The sequence below is a fragment of the Kogia breviceps genome, chromosome 17, assembly GCF_026419965.1.
Source record: "Kogia breviceps isolate mKogBre1 chromosome 17, mKogBre1 haplotype 1, whole genome shotgun sequence".
Classification (NCBI taxonomy): domain Eukaryota; kingdom Metazoa; phylum Chordata; class Mammalia; order Artiodactyla; family Physeteridae; genus Kogia; species Kogia breviceps.
Genome location: NC_081326.1, coordinates 46,574,386 through 46,598,394, shown reverse-complemented (window position 1 = coordinate 46,598,394; position 24,009 = coordinate 46,574,386). Strand labels below are relative to the sequence as shown.

The 24,009-nt window shown below is 36.1% G+C and overlaps 1 protein-coding gene and 1 pseudogene across 38 annotated transcripts in view; one reads left to right on the top strand and one right to left on the bottom strand.

Annotated features, from left to right (window-relative positions):
* Positions 1-24,009, bottom strand: part of RIMS2 (regulating synaptic membrane exocytosis 2) — a 552,349-nt gene that overhangs the window by 461,097 nt on the left and 67,243 nt on the right. The window lies entirely within an intron of this gene.
* LOC131744186 (actin-related protein 3 pseudogene) lies at positions 471-3,177 on the top strand (annotated as a pseudogene).

Sequence of the window (24,009 nt, the reverse complement as noted above, 5' to 3'; positions counted from 1 at the left end):
GCCATGGTCACGGAGCCTGTGCTCTGCAATGGGAGAGGCCACAACAGTGAGAGGCCCGCGTACCAAAAAAACAAAAAACAGTCTGAAGAGACAAAGCACACATCAGAAACAGACTCAGATAAGGCAGAGAACTGGAACTGGGCAAAATAAATACAGTTAATATGTCAAAGGTGCTGATGGAAAACGTGCACAACATGCAAGAACAGATGGGTACTGTGAGCAGAGAAATAAATTGTTTAAGAAAGAATGAAAAGGAAGTTCTAGAGATAAGTAACGCTGTAACAAAAATGAAGAATGCCTGTGATGGACTCATCAATAGACTACACTCAGCTGAGAAAGAATAAATGAACTTGAAGATATGTCAATAAAAACTTCTAAAACTGAAAGGCAAAGAGAGAAAAGAAAGAAAAAGATGGAACAGAATGTCCAAGAACTGTAGGATAATTACAAAAAGGTATAATATACATGCAATGGGAATGCTGGAAGGAGAAGAAAGAAAGGAACAGAAGAAACTTGAAGTAATAAGGACTGAGAACTTTCCAAAATTAATAACAGACTCCAAGCCACAGATCTAGGAAGCATGAGGAACACCAAGCAGAATTAATATAAAAAAATTTTTTACACCTAGGCAAATCCTATTCAAACTGCAGAAAACCAAAGACAAAGAGGAAATTCTGAGAGAAACAAACATAAGAATTACTTTGGACTTCTCTTCAGAAACCATGCAACAAAAAGAAAGTGGAATAAAATATCTGAATTGTTGAAAGAAAAAAAACCCACCAACCTAGAATTCTGTGTCCAGTGAAATTATTCACTTCAAAAGTGAAGGAGAAATATACCTACTAAAAGAAAAATTGAGGGAATTTGTCATCAATAGACCTGCCTTGCAACGAGTGTAAAAAAAGGGAGAAGAAAATGATATAAGTTGGAAACATCTATATAAAAAATAGTAAAAGCATTAGTGAAGGAATAAATGAGGGCAAAATAAAATCTTTTTTTTCTTATTCTTAGTTGATCTAAGTTTGTTCAAAATAATAGTAGTAACATTGTATTTGATGATTATAGCTTAGGGATAAGTGAAATGAATGATACCAACTTTCAAGGTACAAGAGGGGAAAATTAGGAATACTCTTTTATAAAGTACTTTTACTACCCCTGAGGTGGTATATTGTTATCTGAAAGTAGGCTTGGATTAGTTGTAAATTATTGAATCAGTTGCAAACTCTTCAGCAACCACTAAAAAACATTATTTTTTAAAAAGGAAGTATAATTCATATGCAAAGTGAGGAGAGAAAATGGAATCAAATCATATAAAATGCTGAACTCTAAAGTAAATAAAGAACAAAGGCAATGATTGGAACAGTTACAAATATGATAGCTATTAATCCAATTATATCAATCATCATTTTAAATGTGAATGATCTAAATTCACCAATTAAAAGGTAGAAACTGTCAAAGTACACAAAAAAATAGAGAGAGAGCACCAACAATGTGTTTTCTACAAGAAACCACTTTAAATAGAAAGACAGAGTAAAGTCATGAAGAAAGATATACCATGCTAACACTAATAAAAAGAAAGCTGGAGACTCTACATTAATTTCAGACAGTGACCTTCAGAGCAAGGAAAATTATCAAAGATAAAGAGGGGCACTCCATAATGATAAAGGGGTGAATTTCCCAAGAACACATAATAATCCTTAATTTGCAGAGTCTAACAATAGAATATCAAAATACAAGAGGAAAAAAATGTCAAAATACAAGAGGCACAAGAAATATACAAATCCTTTACTGCAGTTAAAGACATCACACTTCTATCAGTAACTGACAAATCCAGTAGGCAGAAAATCAGCAAGGATATAGCTGAACTGAATAGCATCATCAATAAAACAGATCTAACTGACATTCTATAATACTTCATCCAATAATAGCAGAATACACATTATTCTCAAACTCATATGGAATAGTCACCAAGACAGACCACATTCTAAGCCATAATACACTCTTCAACAAACTTAAAAGAATACAAATTATACGAAGTACGCTTTTAGTTCACAGTCAAATTAAACTAGAAATCAACTACGGAACAATAGTAGGAAATCCAAAAATATCCGGAGATTAAACAATACATTTCTAAATAACACAAGGGTCAAAGAATTCTCAAAAGAAATTTGAAATATTATGAATATATTTCACCTGACGTGAAAATTAAAATGTATCAAAATTTGCAAGATGCAGCTAAATATGTGCTTAGATGGAAATTTCTAGCATTGGATGCATATGTTAGGGAAAAAAGAAAGGTCTAAAATCCATAAAATAAACTTCCACCTTAGGAAACTAGGTGGGGAAAAAGAGTAAATTAAATCTAAAACAAGCAGAAGAAAAGAAATAATAAAAATTAGAGCAAAACGGTAATAGACAGTGGAGACAGTGTCACCCATGTCATCCCTGTGGCTGAAGGGTATGTATTTGGCAGCTGTATTAAGCACAGTTGTAATATAACAGCTGTGTATATAACACAGGATGTAATATAACATATTTTATTCAGCAATTGCTGAGAGACGGAAAAGTAAGAATCCATCAGAGCAATCCTTGGGAACGTTAAAGGAGCACTATAGTTATGCCTACCCAGATTTGGTCAAAAAATTTAACAAGTATGACATAGATGGAGCAAAGTGGATTAAACAGTATACTGGAATCAATGTTATCTCAAAGAAAGAATTCTCCATTGGTTTTGGTTATTCAGATTCTTGGGACATGACGTTTTTTCATCTAGAGTTTGCTAATCCAGGCTTTACTCAACCTATCTCAGAAGTTGTAGATGAAGTAAATAATCACAATTGTCCTACTGATGTCATAGATCCTCTCAACAAGAATATTGTCCTCTCTGGAGATTCAACCATGTTCAGGGACTTTGGACATCACTTGCAAAGAGATTTGAAAAGAACTGGAGATGCCAGGCTGAAATTAAGTGAGGAACTGAGTGGTGGTAGACTGACACGAAAACCTATCGATGTACAAGTCATCACACCCAAAATGCAGTCACATGCAACGTAGTTTGGAGGATCCAGGCTGGCTTCTACACCTGAATTCTACCACGTATGCCACACCAAAAAGGATTATGAAGAAATTGGGCCTAGCATTTGTCATCACTATCCAGTGTTTGGAGTTACGTCATAAAATTAACTTTGTAGTCACTGGGGTTAGGGAAGTGAGGAAGAAATAATCTTTCTGATTGCCTTTTTTGTCTGGATGGCTGGTTTTGAGGTTTTAACCCTGACTTGAAATAATAAGACCAAACTAAATTACACAGGAATATTTTAGTAAGTTTATCAACATGGGAATGTAGAGGAGAGACAAAATTATTAAATGTTTTTCTTCAGATTCAATATTCGAATTGTATGTGTAACAAAAAGAAGCAGGTGTTAGTTCTTTCTGTGCCCTGATAGGTTCTACACTATTGAATTAGCCAAGATTTGAGGGTATGTAGATAGCTCTGTAATGCTTGAATTGTACACTTCTAAGTGAACAATGCAAGAGCTTGTTTGTATTTCATACTTTTTATACTTTTGGGGAAAAGTCACAGGAAAACTAGTATTTGAGGAAAAAAAGTGACCAAGTAAAGGACAAATTCAAAAAGTAGCCTATGATACTTGGTGAAGACACATGCTCAAGAGATTCCAGTTATTATGAATTGCTTTCATACCTTGTGTCCCCCCATGGTTTTCTTTGCAAGTGCTTTTGGAACTAAGAAGCTATTATCTTGGATTAACTGATGCCTGCCAGTGCTTTCTGTTTAACTCTCATTCTGTTTCTTGCTTTAAAGGAAAAGTAAAAATAAGACTGTTGGACCAGTATTGCAGTTATAGTGTAATTTCTTATTCAAAAAAATGAATCATTTGATTACCAAAATTGGTCATTTTTAAAGCCTAACACCATTCTAATAAAGGCACAAATTTCTTTTGAATACTTGTTTCAACTTCTTTTAAGTTAATAAGTCTATTTTCTTAAAAAAAAAAATTAGAGCAGACATCAGTGAAATTTAAAATATGAAATCAACAGATAAAAATCAACAAAACCAAAAGCTGCCTCTTTGTAAAGACCAATAAAATGATAAACCCTTATCTAGATTAGTCAAGTAAAACAGAGAAGCCACAAATTACTAATAACTGAAATGAAAGGCAGTCCATCACTACTGATTCCATGACATTAAAAATGATTTTTAAAATGTTAAGAAGAATTCTATGCCCAGAAATATAATAACTTTGATGAAATGGACCATTTTCTTGGAAGATACAATCTACAAAAGTTCACACAAGGAGAAACAGATAATCTGAATAGGTCATGTGATAATGAGCAGCTTACTTTATTTCATTGAACCTCCATTTGTAATTAATAAAATTGTGACAAGACTAGATAGATTAAATAAGGTATTTGGAAAGTGCCTGGCACATAGTGGTTACTCAATAAACGAAAGTACACTTTTCAAAATTGAATTTCCTTTTCAAAACTAAGTTCAAAATTTTTCAAGTATTCCTGCCTTTAAATTATTTACATTTCATTTCTATGAATATATTCTCCTTAGCAAAGAACAACAGATAAATGGGGAAAAGTTTTGGAAAAGAAACTTTTCACAACATATTTTTATAACTTTTGTATTATATTGCATTGTATTATATTATGCATATGTATTGAAAATAAATCAATAACATAGTAAACTAATATATCCAAAACATTTATATTAAATAAATGTAGCACATAAAGTCCTAATAATTTTATGTAAGTGAGCCCCCTGAAAGCAGAGATTATGTCTTATTCATCTTTGGGACAAGAATTTTAAACAATGCTAAGCACACAGTAAACATTCAAAAATATCAGGAAGAATGGATGCATGGTTGAGACCTCTATGTATATTTTGGTCATATATATATGGTAGCAAAAATAAGACTGAAAATGGCTCTCTACAGTTTCTAGATACCTAAATTACATAATAAAATATGAGTACGACTTAATTAACTGTGCTATCAGGGAAACCAAAAATAATTGATTCCGCAAATGATACATTTAGTGTCTGTATATAGAGAAACAATCCAAAATACATGGTAATTTGCCATAGCATCAAACGTTTTTTAAAAACTATCATTAATTTTTAGACATTTATAGAGAAAAACAAATTTCTCAAAATTCTAAAAATTGCTCACAATAAGGTCATTACTTTTTATAACTGAGAAAACCAAATAAAGCATGAAGAGAGAAAAATTGTTTTTCCATAGTAAATTATAAGAATTAATAATTCAGAGTGGACAAGGCAACAAATTAGTCCATGACACAAACATACACATTTTGAAAATCCTTGGCATCATCATTATAAATAAATCATACAGCCTTGGGTCCAAAAGAGACATTAAGGTATTATCTTCAAGATTAGCTCTAAGTTTTTTGTTTTTTTAATGCATAAGATTTTTTTTAAGACAAGCACGAAATACATCAAAATATTATTACTGTTTTTATTAGAGTAGCAAGATTGTGGGTAGATTCCTGCCTCTATTTTCCAAATCTTCTCTAATGTAATTCTATTTTCTCATAATAAAATATATATAATATTTTTAAGATATCACCTGGTTTAAAAAAGAAGAAACCATCCAGTGTACCCTATGCTTATAGGCAGTTTAAAGATTAATCTTACACATAGATATGTAAAACCCATTTTCAAAGTACCCAAGAAAAGGGATTTACAATTAGCAACACCTGTTCAGCAAGGGAACTTGCTAAACAAGCTCTTTCTGTCCTCATCACGGTGGCTTAGATTGCTCGAAGAATCATATTTATATGTACTCTGATCCTTTGAAACCCATAAATTCTCTGTGGAGGTCGTTAGAGGAGAAATGGTGATAGGATTCAGTATACTGGTCCTGTTTAAAAATCCTAATTTGTTCTCCTACCGTCTCTGCTATCAAATGAAGCACTGTCCACAGGCAGGTAGCCAAGCAGCCAGGTGAACTGCTCTAGTCACTCAGGCATTTGCACATGTCTAAAACACTTTATATCCTTTTATGATAAAATTACTCAAAACATAAAGAAAGGAAGTAGCAGCAATAAATCATGCTGGCATAGTACAGGTTATTTATTCTGAACAGGATATGGCTGACAAAGGAACCTGCTGTCACAACATATGAGAGCACTTAAAATAATGAGGTTTTTCAGAAAAAAAAAAACTTAAAAGGAATAAAGAAAGACACTTAAGTGTCTGACCCTATCCACAAGATACTCTCAAAGACAATGAGGATGATGAGGATTTTGTTCTGACATATTGGAGGTTGATAACATGATCTCCCATTTTAATTTTTCAGTTTTTATATGGAAGAGTATGGGCTTTGGAGTCAAGCAGACTGAGGTTTGAATATTGGCTCCAATGTTCACTACCTGGCAAGTTACTTAACCATTTTATAATCCACTTGTAGAAATGGGAACTAAAATAGCTAGCTACCTCATAGAGTGGTAGTTAGAATTAAATAAAATAAAGGATGAAAATACATGGCACATGTTTATTACTCTAAACGTTTCTATATGTTTGGAATATTATAAAAACATGTGGTACATTGAGTGACACATAATGGACTCTCAATAAATGTTGACTCACTTCCTTGTTACACACATAAGAATTAAACCAGAGTGTTTTTCAGTTTAAAAAAAAAAAAAGAAATGAAAAAAAGGAAGGGACTAAAGGAGGTCACCAAGTTCAGACCTCTACCTCTAGGCAGATTCATCACATTAAATAAACATCATCTGATGACTTTCAGCACAAGGGTGTAAGAGGGACTGTTCTTAATGTCTAAGAGAAAAGGACCACAAACAGGAAAATATTGATCAATTAAATCCAGAAAAGACAAAGTTGATGCTGATTGTAAAAAGGAACCCGCTTTTAAGGACCCCTACAGTTTAAATGGCTAAAACACAAAGCCATAGTGATTAAAGAAAACAAAATCCGTAAAATAGGCAGTATCACAAATGAATGGAAGAAAAAAATGCAATGTCTTGGTTGATAATATCATAGAAACTCACTATAAGAGGAAAAGTGAGGGCTTCCCTGGTGGCGCAGTGGTTGAGAGTCCGCCTGCCGACGCAGGGGACACAGGTTCATGCCCCGGTCCGGGAAGATCCCACATGCCGCGGAGCGGCTGGGCCCGTGAGCCATGGCCGCTGAGCCTGCGCGAACGGAGCTCGTGCTCCGCGGCGGGAGGGGCCACAACAGTGAGAGGCCCGCGTACCGCAAAAAAAAAAAAAAAAAGAGGAAAAGTGAAACTACGTATATCTTTATACCAGGGGTCGGCAAATTATTCTATAGGGCCAGAGTGTAAACATTTTATGCTTTGCAGGCTTTACAGTCCCTGTTGCAACTACTCAACACTGCCATTTTAGCAGAAAAGCAGCCATAGACAATACATAAATGAAAGAACATGGCTGTGTTCCAATAAAGCTTTATTTATGAAATACCAAAAACTGAATTTCATATAATTTTCACATATCACAAAGTATTCTTATTCTTTGATTTTTTTTAACATTTAAAAATATAAAACCATTCTTTACTCATAGGCAGTACAAAAATTCAGCCAGATTTGAGCCAGACTTGGACTGGGTGCTGTAGTTTGACAAGCCCTGCTTCAAGCCATTAAAAGAAAAAAAAAATTCCAAATTGATTATAAAGTACTAAATAAAGTACTAAATGAGAAAGATAAAACTTTAAAACTAACATAAGAAAATAGAGAAAACATCTTATTAACATCTTGTAGTGAATAAAGATTTCTTAATATGACAATGAAGTAAAAAAATATACATTTGACTACATAAAAATTAAAGATGTCTGTTTAATGAAGGACATCATGGGACGCCTACCATAACAGGAAGGTAACACACTGGGAGAAAATACCTGCAACATTAAAAAGGCATTAATGTCTAGAATATTCAAAGAATTCTTACAAATCAATAAGAAAAAGAAAGGAAATCCAATTATATTTGAATACTGATTGATGCCATTTACTCTCAGAAAAACAAGGGGAAGATTATGTTTCTGCTTTGCTGTTTAACAAGGTTCATCATCAGAATTTCTTTCCCTTACTGTCACTGTGAAAATTCTTAAATAAGTAATCTAACCTCTGGCGTATATGTGTATGTGCATAATCTGAATAGTGGAAGTCATTCACTTGTGGGATTTTATTCTATTTTAGTACACAAACAACTACATAGTGATTCACTACGTACCAGGCATTGTTCTAAGTAATTTACTAACATTAACTCATTTAACCCTCTTAACTCTAAAAGAGGTACTATTATTATCCTCATTTTAAAGATGAGTCATACTTATCTTTATACTTATCTTTATTTTTAATTTTTTTTGTTGTTGTTGTTGTTTTTGCGGTACGCGGGCCTCTCACCGTTGTGGCCTCTCCCGTTGCGGAGCACAGGCTCCGGACGCGCAGGCTCAGCGGCCATGGCTCACGGGCCCAGCCGCTCTGCGGCATGTGGGATCTTCCCGTACTGGGACATGAACACGTGTCCCCTGCATCGGCAGGCGGACTCTCAACCACTGCGCCACCAGGGAAGCCCACTATTTTTAATTTTTAAGCAATGCATATTTATACCTACATATCCACACAAAAAGTAATAAAATAGTGTACAGAAAAACACTGTTCCCTTTTTAGGGGGAGGAATGTGAAGGGGTCAAGGAGAGTACAGGATTCAAATGCAATACCTACAGAACTCGAGTTTATGTTTTGTCACACTTTTTGTTTGTTTGGGGTTTTTTTGCGGTACACGGGCCACTCACCGCTGGGGCCCCTCCCGCCACGGAGCACAAGCTCTGGACCCACAGGCCCAGCGGCCATGGCTCTCGGGGCCCAGCCGCTCCGCGGCACGTGGGATCCTCCCAGACCGGGCACGAACCCGCGCCCCCTGCGTCGGCAGGCGGACTCTCAACCACTGCGCCACCAGGGAAGCTCTTGTCACACTTTTCTATATAATTAATGTTTCCTGTTTGCATTGGCTACCTTTCCTGTTCATTCTTCTATTAACATATACAATGTTTTTTTTGGCGGGGGAAGGGATAAGTATGTAAAGGGTTGAGGGGTTTTGTTTGTTTCAGAGCATAATGAAACCTTCTAACTACAAAGCAAAGCTGTCCATCAACAAATATTTTTTAAGCACCTACTATATCAGCCATAGTTCTAGGCAGTAAGGATAAAGTAGTAACCAAGACAGATAAAGACTCAGAATATGTCATTATCTGTCTTGGTTACTACTCTATCCTTACTGCCTAGAACTACTTACTGTCTAGAACTAGAGTAGGTACTACTCAAAGAACTCAAATTCTAGTTTGAGAGCTATATTCTAGACCAAAGTACTGCAAAGGCAGAAATGAGAAAATGGATTTTAAATAGAACACTTTGCTTTTGTTTGGCTTTGTATTCATATACAAAGTCAAGTATAGGATTCTTTATTTTAACTTAGTACCTTAGAGTTTATAAAATGCTCTCTCATGCATTAATTTAATTCTTACAACATACAGAGTAAGAATTATTTCTAACAAAGCCCAACTTAACGTATTGATGACTAAAGATCATATAGTTTAACAATATCTTCAAGATCACAGTTTTAATAATGGGTATAATGAGTTTTAAGAAAAAGCAAAATGAGTAAATATCATCTATGTTAATTCAGTTAACATTTCAAATATTTATTGAGTGTACACAGGTCTGACATTAACATGTATAGTTGTACATTGATAAAATACATAGACTGCATATGTGCTTGCCTTCTACAATGATTCTATTCATATATATGTATATATGTACATACTTTTTTATATATTTATATTAATACTATTTTATAAATATATATACATTTAAATATATACATATACACACACATACATACACACATGGATACACACTACCAGGAATATAAATATTTCTTAATATTTATATTTCTCAATAGAGTATGAACTCCTTAAGAATAGGGACCATGTCTTACTCTTTTTTGTGACTCCAAAACCTAACACAATGTCTGTCATATAATAAGGGTAAAATAAATGTTAAATGAATGAGTGAATTATGAATTTCCCTATATTTTAATACTTCAGGTGGTACATTATCAGAAACATAGGCGATAGATTTAAATTTATGATTAACTCGCATGAGGATGTCTCTTTCAGGTATTTCTATTCAGATAATTGTTAAAGTTAAATACTTGAATTTTGATTCATAGATTGAGGATAATCAATTCATGATTATTAAGCTGTCACCCTCTTCTATTACCAACTGATTACAATCATTCGCTCCTGACAATTTTTCTTTGATCTGTATAGAAACTTAATAGGGCAGTCATTGAAGAAGTAATACACTAGCAGAAACCAAGAAAGAAAAAAACAATAATAATAGTAATAATAACAATAAAAACAAAGAAGTCCATAAGTAAAGGCAAATAAAGGATTGCTACTGCAAAAATGTGGACATCAGCTAAAAATTATAACAATTAAGCAGTTCATCAAAATAAAAGGTTCTCAATTTTACAATGGAGAACTGAATTCTCTCACTGTAAGATGATAGTCAAATCAAAATAGAAAATAGTAATGAGTTGAGATCATTTTATTCAGAGTAGAAAGTAATCATTTTTTATGCTTTACGTTTAGATAAAGCATACTTCACTTCAGTTGCTTCAAATTTATGCTAATCTAGTGCCTTTGAAAAACCTAAATGCACCTGCTTCTTTATATAACTGGGTACCTAATTTGCATCTCTTTTCATGGCTATTGGTGCTCCAAAGTTACAGAGAGCCTGGATACATATTAACTAGACCCATCTAACAATTTCATAATCCAGTGTTATCTGTGACTTCTTTGTAATTAATGTAATATTATTGCCAAATTATATAAGGAATGAAAATGCACTGGGGTAAACAAATATAGTGAGAAAACAAAAGATTAGGAAAATGAAAAGTAACTATATCTAATTCCAGACAAGACAGAGTAAACACACACCATCCTATTTCCCTTACTAATATAATCTTTAAACTCCCAATAAAATTCAAAAAGCAACTGACAGAAAACACTAGAAGACAAAGAAAAGAACGTGGACTGGATAAGAACCTTGAGACTCAAGGAAAAACCTCTGGGAATGAGATATCTGAGGCCTCTTTTTTACCCCCATGTCCTATATGTCCTAACATAAGCACTAAAGAGATCCACAACCCAGAAACACCAGCAGGCACAACAACAACAAAAGTCCCAAGAAAAGCCTGATATCTCTAGCCAAAGGATTAGGAAAAAAGCAGTCCAGCAGAACATTTACAGTACCTGCCCCACTCCAGGCAAACAGCATGAAAAAAGATAGATTACTTCTCTCCACTCTCCACTAAGCCCTACAACTGCAGAGATTAAGAGAAGAGCCCTGTCTATCATCTCCACAGTACCCCCTCCCCAGCTGTGGGGACTATGAGAAGAGCCCAGCCTTCTATCCTCATCCTGTAATAAGGAAATAGGTCCCTCTCCCAGCTACAGACTCTGAGCAGAGCCTGTCTTGCATCCTTGCTCTGCAATAATGAAATGGTACACCATTCTCCCCACTCTGGGTGCTGCAGCAAGATAAGTGCCCTGTCCTCCATCTACATGATGTAATCATGAGGCAGAACACCATTTCTTCCCAACTGGAGAGTGGAGGGAAGATTATCAAGAGGAAGGGATTAGAGTGAAGGATTTTCTAAATCTGCATAGGAAGTCCTCAGCAGATCTATGTGCAGCCAGTGCATAAAGCTAACCAAAATTAACACAACAAAAGGTTTGAGAACTACAGTGTGAAATACCACCCAGGTTCCACATTGGCCTCTGGATAACACATAAGTAAGGCAAACCAGAAGAACACTGGAAAGTTTTCAAAAACTAAACTGTCATTTTAACCATAACCCAAAAAAAGTGGGCCAGGATGTGCATATTTAACCTAAACAGGTTGAATACACACTAAAATAAAAAACAGGAAGAAGGGGCAGAATAGGGTTGGAGGGCCTTCAAAGCCTCCTTCCCAGAGAAGTGTCGTTATTTGACCTGTCTGGTGGTACCCTGGAAGAGCCGCCTTTGCAAGGCTTTTTATTTTACCTGACTTGGAGCCCGCCCAATACAAAAAAAGTCTTTTCCCTGGAGGACTTTGTCAAAAACAATTAGAGAGAGTGGATAACAACTGGAGCAAATAATAGACTAACCAAAAAGTTTAAAAGGAATGACATGTTCATAGGGGCTTTGAAAGCTCTAACATATTCCTGGGACTATAGAAGGCCACACAGGTGCATAGGACTGTGCCTCTGCACAGGAAAACAGGAAGGCTCTAAGCTCTCACCTCTGGCTGACCTTTGGGACAATGCAAGCAGGAAGTGAAGGCAAAGGCAGAGTTGTCAACCTGCTTGGCTGAATGTTGAAGGCATGCCTCAACACCCACACAGAGACCCTCTGCAAAAATTGTTGCAGGCATTTAAGGAAATCTCTGTCTAATCATTAGCTGACCACCAAGCTAACCAAGTAGAGATTTCAGTGATCATCCATGACAAAGAAAACAGACTTTACAGAATTAGTTTAGAAAAGTCATCAAACAAACAACAGTAAACAGCAAAAACAAACCCTGGGGAAGGAGGAGAATCTTATTCCAAAACTATCACAATATATTATGTCCAGTTTTCATCAAAAAACTAGGAGATATGCAAAGAAACAAGGAAGTATGGCCCACACACAGGAAAGAAAGCAATCTATAGCAACTGTGCCTAAGGAAATATAAAATCGAGAAAAATCACTCAACTGGAATACCAGATATATTATTACATATACATATAACTATCATATGTAATATAATACTAGATGGATTAATTTAAATCTCTCCACATCTAAGGTCTCTATCATTCAGAAAAGCTCAGTGTTCTATTACGGCCAGCATCAGCACAAGAAGACGATATCATCAATGCACTTGACATGAACAAAAGGAATTACGGTATCTTTTTTTTTTTTTCTAAACTGAAACCAACATTTTACATTACATTCTTTAAGTCATTCTATCCCAAGAAAGACATTATATGTAGTTACAAAAGATCCAAGGCAAGATCAATTGATATCTATAAGGGAATGGGGCTGAAATCAGGTCAGATTTTTAAAATTCAGTCTGAAAAAAATGAGGCTGAAAGGAGATAGAACTAAAACCTAAATAAAGAATGAACATAATAAGTAGAGGACAAGGGACTTCTATTCAAGTTTAAGGAGATAAATTGAGAATAGGCACGAAGAAGTATTACTGCCTTATATCAGAAAGTTTAAAAATAACAAATAATAAGCACTGACTGCCCTGTCATAGCATGATAATTTTTAGCAGGATTCTCCATATTACAGTAGATCTTGGGTTTTCAAGTGAGAATAAGTTTCTCAAGAAAAAACACAGGTACTCCGCCTTCTAAATACGATGAAAATATAAAAACAAGGAATGCCTTGTAAGAAATGTTAGTGACGGGGTACTGGGGAGTGGGGTAGGGTAACATCCCATATATTTTGAGACTAGCATTACGAAGGATAAGTCTGAGTTCCAGTGCATCATCCAAGGATATCACTGTTAAAAACAATGTTTTAGGCTCAAAAGAGATGGAACTGACTCAACACGGCAAGTCTGTTTTTCTTAAATACTAACCAACTGAGGAACACACACACAAATGAGTATTTCCATGGTGCTTCATGTAAATTGAAAGAAATGAAGAAATTATAACACATGAGCAAGTGTGTCTAGTAACCACTCATTCTGTAATTCTATTCTTCTAACATCGGTTAAAAAGTAGTAAGACTCTGGGCTTCCCTGGTGGAGCAGTGGTTGAGAATCCGCCTGCCGATGCAGGGGACGAGGGTTCGTGCCCCGGACCGGGAAGATCCCACATGCCGCGGAGCGGCTGGGCCCGTGAGCCATGGCCGCTGAGCCTGCGCGTCCGGAGCCTGTGCTCCGCAACAGGAGAGGCCACAACAGTGAGAGGCCCGCGTACCAAAAAAAAAAAAAAAAAAAAAAAAAAGTAGTAAGACTCTTGGCTACCACATGACCAAGCCTAATAGATACAGCTAAGCAGTAAGTTGTCTCCCTGACTGAAGCTTATTTTACCAGTGACATCTGATTCACAGACATCTGGGTTGGGTAATAGTGGAAAATTAGATTAGAGCTCCCTAGACCTCTAAATCATTGTAAGCTAATTTAAAGAACAGATATAAGCCTAGGTTTATAATATCAGCTGTATTAGGACCATCGAAGTGCCACAATAATATTTTAAATTATTACTTTAAAAATCATAATAAATCTAATGATGCCTACACTCAGGGAGAAAGCACCTTAATGGAGGCAGATTGAAATGTCTAGTACCCCATGGCCACATTTTATGCTCTTCTATATTTCACAAAAGAAAAAAAAACAATATTACCTTTCCCAATTAATCAAACAAGTATTCTTTAGGCACACATGAAAGTGTTTCCAGATATACCTCATTTGTCTGCTCTATATGTATTAATTTACTTACGCCTCCACCTGTTTCAAAAAGGTATTGAACTGGCTTAAAATAAAAGTACTCTGAAGTGGTTTATAATAAATTTAATGGAAAGAGTATAGGATTTGGGGTCGCTTAGTTCTAAGAAGCCTAGCTCCGACACTTTCTAGCTGTGTGGAATATTTTAACTTTTTTACCTTTGAAATACAGGTAAATAATATTGTCCTTGTGAGGTGGCTGCAAAGAATAAACCGTGGTTAAGTATTCTAGTATTGTGTCAAAAACATAGGATTAGGAGTCAAAAAGAGCTGAATTCTAAGCCAGTCTTTGCTATTGCTAGGTCACTGGGGCAAGTTACTTAACGTCTCTAAGACTCAGGGATCTTACCATCTTAAAAACAGGGATAATATCTGAGGTTGTTGTGAGAATTAAGTTAAACAATGCATGAAAAGTATTTAGCACAGTACCTAGTATATAATAAGCCAGAGTTTTGTTACGATAGCTATTATCCAGGAAGATACAAACAAAAGATAAAAACATAAAAAAGCTAATTAGCAATTGGAAATGAAAGAGAAATGTAATGAGATACATAGCTGTAAAAACAACAACAACAACAACAAAAAAAATGCCAGTTCTCCAGTAAAGTCAAGAGTTCCCGGGCTTCCCTGGTGGCGCAGTGGTTGAGAGTCCGCCTGCCGATGCAGGGGACGTGGGTTCATGCCCTGGTCCGGGAAGATCCCACATGCAGTGGAGTGGCTGGGCCCGTGAGCCATGGCCACTGAGCCTTCACATCCAGAGCCTGTGCTCCACAGCAGGAGAGGCCACAACAGTGAGAGGCCCACGTACGGCAAAAAAAAAAAAAAAGTTCCCAATCTCTGTTAAGAATTTGTCACAAGGGTCTCCATATAAAGAGCAGTGAACAAAATATTAAATAACATTATTCCAAAACATGTAGAAATGACACAGCTGTTAATTCTGGGGGACTCTTGGCAATTTTCAAAAACATAATATTGAATCAGTTTTATAGGCAGTACATATCTTTTTTTTTTTTTTTTTTTTTTTTGCGGTATGCAGGCCTCTCACTGTTGTGGCCTCTCCCGTTGCGGAGCACAGGCTCCGGACGCGCAGGCCTAGCGGCCATGGCTCACGGGCTTAGTTGCTCCGCGGCGTGTGGGATCTTCCTGGACCGGGGCACGAACCCGTGTCTCCTGCATCGGCAGGCGGATTCTCAACCACTGCGCCACCAGGGAAGCCCTTATAGGCAGTACAGAGATATACTTAGATATTTATACAGCTTTCTGCTGATCTTTCACATAGAGAACAATTGTGGAAGCTTGAGAAGAAAAGCGAGTGGCTGTAATCACCATAATTTTAAGAATATAAACTCTGGAGTCAGACACACTATGTTTATATCTTGATTTCACTGCAACCTGTGATACCTTGAACAATTCCCTTCTCTCTCTGATCCTGAGTTTCCTCATTTGTAAAAATGGGGATTAAAAACAATATCTACTTCACAATTTGACATTTGAATAAAATACAGACAAAACATATAGAAATGTCCTAGTCCACATATTAAGTGCTCAACAATTGGTAGGAGTAGGAGTACTTGTTGTTGTTGCTGTTGTTGTTGTTAAGAAGAAAATAAAGAGGAGGAGAAGGAGAAGAAAACTTTTAATATGCTTTTTAGACAACTCTTTCATATCAGCTATCTCTCCCTAGCCCTTGGCAAAAACTGAGAGAACAAAATATTCAAGGCTATTGTGGCTAAGAGTAGGTCTTTGAGTTAACTGAAAGAGCAATACATTTTAACTAGAAGATACACAGATGGTAAAGAAAGTAATTTATTGTTAAAAAAAAAAAGATGCTACCTTGGACATGCTATTTCTGCATAGAAGCAGACTATAGAACTACGTGTGGTCAAAGCCAGGACTTTGTTGTTGTTGTTGTTGTTGTATTTTATTTTTTTAACATCTTTATTGGAGTATAATTGCTTTACCTTGTTGAGTTAGTTGCTGCTGTATAACAAAGTGAATCAGCTGTACATATACATATATCCCGATATCCCCTCCCTCTTGCGTTGCTGCTTCCCGCTAGCTATCTATTTTACATTTGGTAGTGTATATATGTCAATGCTACTCTCTCACCTCGTCCCAGCTTACCCTTGCCCCTCCCTGTGTCCTCAAGTGCATTCTCTACATCTGCATCTTTATTCCTGTCCTGCCCCTAGGTTCTTCAGAACCTTTTTTTTTTAGATTCCATATATATGTGTTAGCATACGGCATTTGTTTTTCTCTTTCTGACTTACTTCACTCTGTATGATAGACTCTAGGTCCATCCACCTCACTACAAATAACTCAATTTCGTTTCTTTTTATGGCTGAGTAATATTCCATTGTATATATGTGCCACATCTTCTTTATCCATTCATCTGTCTGTCTATGGACACTTAGCTTGCTTCCATGCAAAGCCAGAACTTAAAAAAAAAAAAAAAAAAAAAAAAAAGCAGTAGCAGCTCTATCTCAAGTTTTTTTTTTTTTTTTGCTTGCATTGGGTCTTCGTTGCTGCACTCGGGCTTTCTCTAGTTGCGGCGAGTTGGGGGGGGGGGGTCTACTCTTAATTGCGGTGTGAGGGCTTCTCATTGCAGTAGCTTCTCTTGTTACAGGGTACGGGCTCTAGGCATGCAGGCTTCAGTAGTTGTGGTCCGTGGGCTCAGTAGTTGTGGCTCGTGGGCTTCAGTAGTTGTGGCTCATGGGCTCTAGAGCACAGGCTCAGTAGTTGTGGTGCACGGGCTTAGTTGCTCCATGGCATGTGGAATCTTCCCGGACTAGGGCTTGAACCCGTGTCCCCTGCATTGGCAGGTGGATTCTTAACCTTTGTGCCACCAGGGAAGTCCTATCTCAAGTTTTTGAGCAAGTATTTAGCTGAAACCTCAGATTTCTGTACCTTAAACTATGGAAGAGATGCTCTTGGTCTGAAATATTCTGAAAATAGGACTTACTGCTGAAAACCATGTTCATATGATAGCATAAGGTTCGAAGAACACTCCTCATTCAGGCAAGTGACAAATAATGTCCTGGTACCAGGACAGAGCATAAGGATAAGGATTTGCTTCTAACACTATTTGTTCTTTTTTTTTTTAACATCTTTATTGGAGTATAATTGCTTTACAATGGTGTGAGTTTCTGCTTTATAACAAAGTGAATCAGTTATACATATACATATGTCCCCATATGTCTTCCCTCTTGCATCTCCCTCCCTCCCACCCTACCTATCCCACCCCTCTAGGTGGTCACAAAGCACCGAGCTGATCTCCCTGTGCTATGTTCTTATTTGTTGGAAATTTGCTACCACTGAAGTCAGCCAAATTTCTGGTCCTAACACAATACACAATCCCCTACTGCATATTTTTCTGACAAAAAAATCATTATCTCAATGAATTTAATTTTGTAAGCTATGAATAGGAAGATGAATAAGGACATCAATATCTGCACATCTTTCAGCCCACTTTTATTAACCTAGTCACTTCTAAATGTAGTACAGAATGAAGGGATCTGCAACAGAGCTTCAAATGCCACATGCTGCTGAATTACTTTGCAATCCCAGTTTCCATGGTGGCGTCACCAAATTAAATGCTGAGTCAGGCATCTCAGATACAGTAATGTTGTTCTGGGGCTCATGCAAAGCTTTGTGATAGAATTCAAGGGCTTCTACTGTAAATCTAGTTCAAACCCACTCTTTCAATATGGATTGATCTCTTTGAATAAGTATCATCTGAAAGCAGCCAGATCAAAAGTTAATTTTCTACTCAATGACATTCAAATATTTTTTAACATGACCCACAGTAAGAAATACATTTTACACACAGAATATACATTTATATAAGTGCATATAATAAAATTCCATGACAAAATACTTACTAAGTGTAATACACGAGTCTGTTCTTTTCAATTTACTCTTTCTTTTAATTGCTAGTTGGTTAATTTGATTTCATGAGCCACAGTTTGAAAAACACTCCTCTACAGTAACTACATGTAGATTATACCTTATAAACTCAGGCCAAATCCATATCTTCTGAGTTCCTCATGACCTTCAGAATATTCCTAGAGTTTAGGAGAGCAGGTTAAGGCTCAAAAATAGCCAAATAACATGAGGTGCCTTTATAATCACCTATTATACATGCAGCTATGATATGCTGTTGGGTCCCCCAATAGGTTTAAATCACTGTAATTCTCCATGTAAAGGAGTGCAGAGGAGGATAAGTCACAAGAGGAGGGTTTACTAGGACCATAAGGTAGGCATAAGCACTGAGCGGAGAAAAGGAAATAAAAATTAAGTAGGCAGAGAGGCAGGAGGTGTAGGACCCACTGGGCTGACAAAGGAAGCAGAGAATGGAAGATAAGCAGAGACAGGTTAAAAAAAATTAGAACCTGAAGCAGGAGGCTAAATGGAGCCAGAGCCAAAAGGGAAAGCAAACACAGGCATACAAAGGGAAACAAGGCCAAAAGAAAATAATGTGCTATGCCAGAAAGGAAAAAAGGCTGATGGCATTTGGCTGCCTCATGCATGAGAGCAGAAAGGCATGGAACTGTGCTATTATGTGTGTTCTCTCAGGCTATCAGAGAACTAAAACTTTATATGCAGCTAAAACTCAGTATAGTTTAAAAAATACGGTCTTGGTTTATTATGCTCTATTAATTAACATCTCTTTCCTGTCAATAATTTTGACCCATTTTAATTGAAATGCTCGACTGACTAAATAAACATATGTTCTTCCTCTATTTGATAATTTTTGACTGCCAAAATTTAGAATCAAATTTAATTTCTGCCACATTGTTTTACATTCTTTACAGATCCAGTTTCTTTAATACTTCACGCATATAATTATGCTATAAAAATACCTATGCTGTTATACTGGAAAAATACTTGAAGATTTATATGACAAGGAACTAATTTTTTTATTTATCTCTGTCTTAGTCTTTACTAATAAAAAACTATTTGCAAGAGAATTCAATAAATTACTGATGCAGTTGCTACAAAGTGATCACCATTTGGCAATATTTAAGCTGTGTCTTTGAAAAATAACTGGATAGGTTTTTTTGTTTTTTGCTTTTTTTTTCTTAGAAAAGAACAAGATTCAGCAATTATGTAACAAATTAAGGGAAAGTTCAAACTGAGGTCAGATTTAAATTTATCAGAATCAGATATTTATATTTATGAGAAGAACTAATTCACCACCTAGTAAAATTCACCAAAACCTATTCAATCAAGTTCATCATTAGGCAAATGTGCCACAAACAAATTTTTTAAAAGGCGTATGTGGTATTAGCTATCATATTAATTGATGAACACCTAAATTAATTGGCAAAGAATTATTCACAGCTACGTTTCAGTAACAAGCTAATAGAATAAAAACAAATACCAATTTTAGATAATTAAATATTGTATAAAATAAAATGTATATAACACTAGTAATATCAACAATTTTAAAATTTAGAAATTGTCCCTAATCAATTGACTTATTAAGTAGGAAATTACAAAAACTTTTACCAAAAAAAAGTTTTCGTCAAAGAAAAATTTCAGAAGAGCAATTTAGAAAAATTTAAAGGAGCAAAAGTGCAAATACCCTACAATCCAAGAATGTACAAGCATGTTCACTGCCACATGGTTTGTAAGAAAGAAATATTAAAAATAACCTAGTAGTAGGAAATAGGTTACCAAAAATAACCATTTCACTATTTTTATTCAGTTATTTGTTTTGGTTTGGGTTTTTTGTTTGTTTGTTTTGCGTTACGCGGGCCTCTCACAGCTGTGGCCTCTCCCGTTGCGAAGCACAGGCTCCGGATGCGCAGGCTCAGCGGCCATGGCTCACGGGCCCAGCTGCTCCGCGGCATGTGGGATCTTCCCGGACCGGGGCACGAACCCGCGTCCCCTGCATCGGCAGGCGGACTCCCAACCACTGCGCCACCAGGGAAGCCCCTGGTTTGGGTTTTTTATTGAGATATATTTAACACATAACATTGTGAAAGTTTAAGATGTATATGTTGAAGGTTTTTTTTTTTTTTTTTTTTTTTTTTTTTTTGCGTTTTGCGGGCCTCTCACTGCTGTGGACTCTCCCATTGCGGAGCACAGGCTCCGGACGCGCAGGCTCAGCGGCCATGGCTCACGGGCCCAGCCGCTCTGCTGCATGTGGGATCTTCCCGAACCAGGGCACGATCCCACATTCCCTGCATCAGCAGGCAGACTCTCACCCACTGCGCCAACCAGGGAAGCCCGTATATGTTGATTTTATACATTTATATACTGCAATATGAGTGCAACCTTAACATTAGCTAACACCTCTATCACATCACATAATTATCTTTTCTGTGTGTGTGTGCATGCACGTGTGTGGTGAGAAAATTAAGATCCAGTCTCTTAGCAACTTTGAAGTATATGATATTGTTGACCATAATCACTATATTGTGCATTAGCTCTCCAGAACTTATTCATCTTCTAGCTGTAAGTTTGTACCCTTTAACACTTCCCCAATACCCACACCCACAGGTAATTACCATTCTATTTGAGCTTGGCTTTTTTAGATTCCACATATAAGTGATATCATATTTGTCTTTCTTATCTGTCTGACTTATCTCACTTAGCATAATGCCCTCAAGGTCCATCCATGTTGTCACAAAAGGCAGGATTTTCTACTCCATTGTGTGCGTGTGTGTGTCTGTGTGTGTGTGTCTGTGTGTCTGTGTCCGTGTATGTGTGTGTCTGTCTGTGTCTGTGTCTGTGTAATCCCATCCTCTTTATCCATCCATCCATTGATGGAGACATAGGATGTTTCCATATCTTGGTCGTTGTGAATAATGGTGCAATAAAATTGGGAGTGCAGACCCCAGTGTTCATTGCAGCACTACTTACTATAGCCAAGACATGGAAGCAACCTAAATGTCCATAAACAGAGCAATGGATAAAGAAGATGTGGTACATATATACAATGGACCATTACTCAGACATAAAAAAGAATGAAAAAATCCCGTTTGCAGCAACATGGGTGGACCTAGAGATTACCATACTAAATGAAGTAAGTCAGACGGAGAAAGACAAATATCATATGATATCACTCATGTGTGGAATCTAATTTTTTTTTTAATGAAACAAATGAACTTATTTACAAGACAGAATCAGACTTACAGACATCAAAAACAAACTAATGGTTACCAAACGGGAAACGTTGCAGGGGGAGGGATAAATCAGGAGCTTGGGATGAATATACACACACTACTATATGTAAGATAGATAACCAACAAGGACCTACTGTAAAGCACAGGAAACTCTACTCAGTATTCTGGGATAACCTACCTGGGAAAATAATCTTAAAAAGAATGAATATATGTATATGTTTAAGTGAATCACTTTGCTGTACACCTGAAACTAACACAACATTGTAAATCAACTATACTCCAATAAAATTAATTTTTTTAAAAAAATTGGGAGTGCACATATCTCTCTGATATCCTGTTTTCATGTCCTTTGGCTATTTATCCAGAAGTAGAATTGCTGAATCATATAGTAGTTCTACTTTTAGTTTTTTTGAGGAACCTCCATACTGTTTTCCATAGTGGCTATACCAAGTTACATTCCCACTAACAGTGCACAAGGGTTCCCTTTTCTACACATCCATGCCAATGCTTGTTATCTCTTGTCTTTTTGATGATAGCTATTTTAACAGATGTGAGGTAATATCTCATTGTGATTTTGATTTGTATTTCCCTGATGATTAGTGATGTTGAGCATCTTTTCATCAACCTGTTGGCCATTTGTATGTCTCCTTTGGAAAAATGTCTATTCAATTCCTCTGCCTATTTTTTAACTGGATTGTTTGTACTTTTGTTATTGACTTGTATGAGTTCTTTAATAGTTTGGATATTAATACCTTATCCAATATATCATGTGCAAATATTTTCTTCCATTCCATAGGTTGCCTTTTCCTCTTGTTGACTGTTTCTTTTGCTGTCCAGCTTTTTAGTTTGATACAGTGCCAGCTTGTTTATTTTTGCATTTGTTGCTTGTGCTGTTAGTGTCATATCCAAAAAAATCGTTGCCAAGACCAACGTCAAGGGGCTTACCCCCCCTATGTTTTCTTCTAGGAGTTTTATGGTTTCAGGTCTTACACTCAAGTATTTAAGCCATTTTGAGTTGGTTTTTGTATACAGTATGAGAGAAGACTAATTTCATTCTTTTGCATGTGGCTGTCCAGCATTTCTAACACCATTTATTGAACAGACTATCCTTTCCCCATTGCACATTTTTGGCTCCTCTGTCATAAATTAATTGACAATATTTATGCATGGGTTTATTCTGGGCTCTCTCTTCTGTTCCACTGATCTACATGTCTGTTTTTATGCCAATATCATACTCTTTTGATTACTATAGCATTGTAATATAGTTTGAAATCAGGAAATGTGATGCCTCCAATTTTGTTCTTTCTCACAATTACTTGGCTATTTTTATGGTTCCATACACATTTTAGAATTGTTTGTTCTATTTCTGTGAAAAATGTCATTGGAATTTTGATAGGGATTTCTGTGACTCTATAGATGACTCTGGATAGTACAGACATTTAACAATATTAATGTTTCCAACACATGAGCACAGACTATCTTCCCATTTGTATGTGTTGCCTTCAATTTCTTTCATCAATGTCTTATAGTTTTCAGTGTACAGATATTTCACCAGTTTGGTTAAATAGGTATTTTATTATTTTTGATGCAATTGTAAGTGGGGCTGTTTTCTTAATTTCTCTTTGTAGTTCATTAGTAGTGTATAGAAACACAACTGATTTTTGTGTATTGATCATGTATCCAGCAACTTCACTGAATTTGTTAATTAATTCTAACAGTTTTTTGGTGGATTTTCAGGGTTTTCTGTATATAGTATCATGTCATCTTCAATAGTAATAGTTTTACTTCTTTCTTACTTTCTGATGTGAATGCCTTTTATTTCTTTTCTTTGACTAATTGCTCTGGCTAGGACTTCTAGCACTGTGTTGAATAAAAGTGTGAGAGTTAACATCCATGTCTTATTCCTGATAATAGAGGAAAAGCTTTCAGCTTTTCAACAACAGTATGATGTTAGCTGTGGGCTTGTCAAATATGACCTTTATTATGTTGAGGTACATTCCTTCTCTACATAGTTTGTTGAGAGTTCTTATCATGAATGGATGTTAAATTTCATCAAATGCTTTTTCTGCATAAATTGAGATGATAATATGATTTTTATCCTTCATTTTGTTAAGGTGGTGAATCATATTTATTGATTTGCATATGTTGAACCATCCTTGCATCCCTTGAATAAGTCCCACTTCAACATGGGATATGCTGCTTTTAATGTACTGTTGAATCTGGTGTGCTAATATATTGTTAAGGATTTTTTCATCTATGTTCATCAGTGATATTGGCCTGTAATTTTCTTTTCCTGTTGTATC